The sequence below is a fragment of the Gigantopelta aegis genome, chromosome 6 (genome assembly GCF_016097555.1).
Source record: "Gigantopelta aegis isolate Gae_Host chromosome 6, Gae_host_genome, whole genome shotgun sequence".
In the NCBI taxonomy this organism is placed as follows: Eukaryota; Metazoa; Mollusca; class Gastropoda; order Neomphalida; family Peltospiridae; genus Gigantopelta; species Gigantopelta aegis.
In genome coordinates, this window is record NC_054704.1 from 75,510,025 (window position 1) to 75,515,490 (window position 5,466).

A 5,466-nucleotide genomic window follows, 5' to 3' on the forward strand; every position below is an offset into this window, starting at 1 on the left:
TACATACATTGTGGTCGTCTTTGATGTTATGTCACGAGGAAATCACATAAATAGCATAAATATGCTTAATTAGGCACGCTTAATGAACATAGACATTATTAGCTTTAAAATTCAATATAAACATTATCTTGCACATCTCCCATCTTTCAATAAATACTGGCTCAAACAACACCAGTCATATGGCATCACTAAGCATAATGAATATATTCTACAACTTATATATATTTGCATATATGACATGTACGTTTGTCACTTGGTGTCACTCCTTGGGAGTGGCAGTGATCCTGTAGACGAGACTCAGAGACTGAGAGACTATTTTAACAAATACCCATTAGACCCTGCATTGTACAGAGATATGGCCCTGACCATGTATTACGGTTTAGTCATTCAGATCTGATAAACAGACATTGACAAAGTAAATATAGTAGTGACAACATTAAACTTTATTCAAAGACCATTGTATTATTTTACAAACATCAGAGATCTGCACAGAAATGACCAATGTCCGCTAGAAGCAACATGATTAGACTGTCCATGCATCAATTCCTGTTACATGTCTTCATCTCTACATAACCTGGATATGCCATTCAACATGGTGGAATCAGCGAATAACGTTCTAACCAATATCCTTCTTTTCAGACGACGACAAATCTGAAATATTAGTAATACATTTAACTGATACTAAAACAGCATGGGATTTTTTCTGGAGGAAATCAACAATTAGAATGAAAGTACCAACAAAAAAATCAAGTGAGAACACAGAATGAGCATGAGTACCATCTGGAATGGGAATGTATACGACTGTATATATATTTGTGTTTTTCATACATTCTGGCGTCTGGTATAAGCCTGCTGAACGCGGCAAACCAGGCATGTGTGCTGGAAATTGTGGAAGTGGGTCTAGACTATGACGAGCGAAGTATTGTGGTGGTCGGGTCATGCTACTTTAGAAGATACATTGAATAAAAGTCTTGAAGCAGGCGTGTTTTGAACCCCAAAGTGTTTTGTTGGCTTCACAGCCGTTGGATATTTGAGCATTTTAGAAGACTCTTTATGTGTACCTGAATTGTCTATATACCTTCCATGCTTATTAAGCTGTTAAATTCCTGTGCACTAATGGCAATACTATATCATAAAAAATAAATAAGGATGCATAAATAAAACAGATTAGAAGCATAAGTAATATCGCAGTCGACTCTGAAATAATTTATAAGAAAATATTTTCAAGAGACACTAACGGTTAACGCTTCCCTTATTAAAACGGTGTCTCACTAACTGTTAACAATGTTCTTATTACAACAGGTCTCCCTAGCGGTTGTCATTTTCCCTAGTGACAACAATATATCACTGACAGTTAGCATTTCCTTATTACAATATCGTTTCATTAAGAGTTAACCCTAAATACAATACATCATGTTAGGTGCAAACATTTTCCTTACAGTTTCTTAATACAGAAGTCTCACAGTTAACAATGATCTTAGCACAAAATTGATATACCTGCCACTTGTTTTCGTCGACTTCCACAGATAATGGCAATAATAATACCTCGATCAGCGTTAAAATGCTTCCACCAAGACACAAGCCAATGCTACCGCCAATATCACCTGAAAAACATCCAGACACAACAACAGATCATGGTATATAGTGTTAGAATACTGCCACCAAAACACAAGTCGATACTGCTTCTAACATCACCTGCAAAAGAGCAAAAACAACAGACAAAGAAAAAGTGGCACAGTACACAGTTTGCTCCAAACCGCATCCTTTATCTGCTACTGAATGATGTGAGCCATCTTAAATAATGTTATGCTGAAATCGAATTATAATAAAATGTTCTTAAGTATTGCAAAGATATTCTTGTGGTTTTCTGTGGTTAAGTTATGAAAAGATAAAATTGATGAGTTTCTATCTGCGGTTTATTCTGTTTTCAACGTATATGGTTAAATCGCTTGTAGGCGGTCTACAATCTTACTAAATTAAACATGAACTGAATGATATCGCATTGAACACATTAGTTCTACTCACATACAAGTCCTTCAGCAGAATAGGCAGGTGATTTCTTAGATTCGTCTACTCCAAGATCTTTAAAATAGATTTCCAGCTTCAACAAATTATCACTGAAATTAAGAGTTTAACTCTTCATTTTAGATCATATGCTTTCGTAAAGACAGTATAATATTAACATTAGACACAACAATTTTGAATATTTGGAAGCTAAATCAATGATACATCAATGTCAGTGAAATCCTTGAAGTCATCGGATCTGTATCTGCGAAAGACGTAATTCCACACGTTTTACAGACATAAGTATACATACCTGTGGAATCTTGAGAACAGAGACTGTCTACAAGAAACCCACATTTAGTATCAATAACATAAACCTGCCTGTAAAAGGTCGATATCAACTTTTAGTAAGGTGGTGTAGCTATTTCTTGAAGAGTGCAATAAAGTAAACCTACTTGTAAAAGCTTGACGTCAATTTCTCATATGGTGGTGTAGCTATTTATTTCTTGAAGAGTGAAATAAAGTAAACAGGCTTGTAAAAGCTTGACGTCAACTTCTCATATGGTGGTGTAGCTATTTATTTCTTGAAGAGTACAATAAAATAAACCTACTTGTAAAAGCTTGACGTCAAAATTTCATATGGTGTTGTAGCTATTTATTTATTGAAGAGTGTAATAAAGTAAACCTACTTGTAAACGCTTGACGTCAATTTCTCATATGGTGGTGTAGCTATTTATTTCTTGAAGAGTGTAATAAAATAAACCTACTTGTAAAAGCTTGACGTCAACTTTTCATATGGTGGTGTAGTTATTTATTTCTAGAAGAATGCAATAAAGTAAACTAACTTGTAAAAGCTTGACGTTAACATAACATAAGGTGGTGTAGCTATTTATTTCTTGAAGAGTGCAATAAAGTAAACAGACTTGTAAAAGCTTGACGTCAACTTCTCATATGGTGGTGTAGCTATTTATTTCTTGAAGAGTGCAATAAAGTAAACAGACTTGTAAAAGCTTGACGTCAACTTCTCATATGGTGGTGTAGCTATTTATTTCTTGAAGAGTGTAATAAAGTAAACCTACTTGTAAAAGCTTGACGTCAACTTCTCATATGGTGGTGTAGCTATTTATTTTTTGAAGAGTGTAATAAAGTAAACCTACTTGTAAAAGCTTGACGTCAACTTCTCATATGGTGGTGTAGCTATTTATTTTTTGAAGCGTACAATAAAATAAACCTACTTGTAAAAGCTTGACGTCAAGATTTTATATGGTGTTGTAGCTATTTATTTATTGAAGAGTGTAATAAAGTAAACCTACTTGTAAACGCTTGCCGTCAATTTCTCATATGGTGGTGTAGCTATTTATTTCTTGAAGAGTGTAATAAAATAATCCTACTTGTAAAAGCTTGACGTCAACTTTTCATATGGTGGTGTAGTTATTTATTTCTAGAAGAATGCAATAAAGTAAACCAACTTGTAAAAGCTTGACGTTAACATAACATATAAGGTGATGTAGCTATTTAGTTCTCGAAGAGTGCAATAAAGTAAACCTACTTGTAAAAGTTTGACGTCAAGATTTCATATGGTGTTGTAGTTATTTATTTCTTGAAGAGTGCAATAAAGTAAACCTACTTGTAAAAGCTTGACGTCAATTTCTCATAGGGTGGGGTAGCTATTTCTCGAAGAATGTCCACGACGGTATCATACTGAGTATACACTGCGTCATTCTGGTTTGCAAAAGTCTCATAAAGTAGATCCAATCTGCCTAGATTCGAAGCTGAACTGTTCCATTCATAGACACTGAGATTCTGATTCTTCATGATGGCAGCAGATGTGAAGCTGGTGAACAGATCATCCTGATATTGGACGAAGTTCTGGATGATGCCCTGTGCTATGGCGTCACAGAATGACATGCGAACGGAAATGGAACTGCTAAACAGAATCTCTTCAACAAGGGCCAAGTCACTGGCATCATCTTTCCACCAAAAGTCAACACACAAGCTTTTGTTAACTTCATGCATCTTCAATTTAAGATCATGTATAGCGTAATCGAGTTCATACCACGTGATGTTTGCTTCCTGTTCCGGTTTTATCTCAATCATCAGCTCGTCTGTCATGTTGTGTGCTGACACAAATTCCATCAAATGTTGGACTTGGGCGACGATAGCAGACATAAATGAAGAGGAGTCAGACCAGGTTTTCTTGTAGTCTGTAAGGGTGATACCCATGTCTGCAAGAAGGTCCGTAATGTCAGGGCTAATGGCATTGAATAAAGACCAGGCTTGGATCATAGTCGCTCTGTTGACGTCAGCGAAAGGCACTGCAGATTCGGACAAGGTGAGGCGCAGTTTAAACGGATCAGAAAATTCAGCGAAAGACAGCGATTGGGAGTAGGTGACAGACGTACATGGGGAGGGACAATTACAGTTATTAATTTCTTGACTTCGGTAGAATAATTCTGAAATTTGAAACAACAGAAAATATTTACATTAAATATTTAAATACGTATTTGTAATATAAAATCCCAATTAAACAATGAAAAAGAACTCAAATTAATTTTTATTAAATGTAATAATCCTAACTAACAGGGTTCGCTATGTCGTTTATTGTACTTAGACAATGTCCAGTATTAACATTAAGATCCAATAACCATTAACAACTAATCACTAACCTACTGACCTGGACAGACAGTGTAGATAACTGAAATGTGTGTCCATGACCGCGTACTTGAACCTTAATTGGATATAAGCACGAAAATAAGTTGAAAGGAATAAATATTAAGAATAAACTTAGTATAAGTTTGCTTTGTTTAACGACACCACTTGAGCACACTGATTTATTAATCATCGGCTACTGAATATCAAACCTGCTACATTTTCCATTAGTAGCAAGAGATGTTTTATATGCATCACCCTACAGGCAGAATAGCACATACCACGACCTTTGATATACCAGTCGTGGTTCCTGGCTGGAACGAGAAATAGCCCAATGGGCCCATCGATGGGGATTGATCCCAAACCGACCGCGCATCAAGCGAGCGCTTTACTATTGGGCTACGTCCCGCCCACTTTTAGTATCAGTGTTTGTGGGAAAGTGCATATAAAAGATCTTTTGCTGCTCGTGGATAAATATAGTGGGTGTCCCTGAAAAACTATGTGTTAGAATTGTCAAATGATTTGCATGTAATAGCCGGTGTTTAACATAGGCATCGGGAGCAGTGCTCCCCACCCCACCACACCCCACTACCACCCCACTACAGCTCTGTTCCCCCCAGTTGAAAGGCTATCTAAATATGGATTTAATAGAATTGTTTGTTTTTCTACTACAACAGTTCATAAGAACGCAGAACATAATTCTCCATGTTTGTAGATAGTGTTTTAATATGAAGTGTTGATTATAAACATTCTAAATTGTTTTATAAAAATTGTGTGTATGTGTATGTGTGTGGCGCGCGCGCGCATGCGTGT

At 36.1% G+C, this 5,466-nt stretch overlaps 1 long non-coding RNA gene across 1 annotated transcript; it reads right to left on the minus strand.

The window, feature by feature from the left end:
- Positions 1-477: 477 nt before the first annotated feature.
- On the minus strand, positions 478-2,531 carry LOC121374335. Its single transcript, XR_005958230.1, has 4 exons — positions 2,460-2,531; positions 2,026-2,117; positions 1,498-1,604; positions 478-651 (listed from the first exon to the last, which is right to left on the minus strand). It is a non-coding gene; the product is annotated as an uncharacterized LOC121374335 (long non-coding RNA).
- Positions 2,532-5,466: the final 2,935 nt, after the last annotated feature.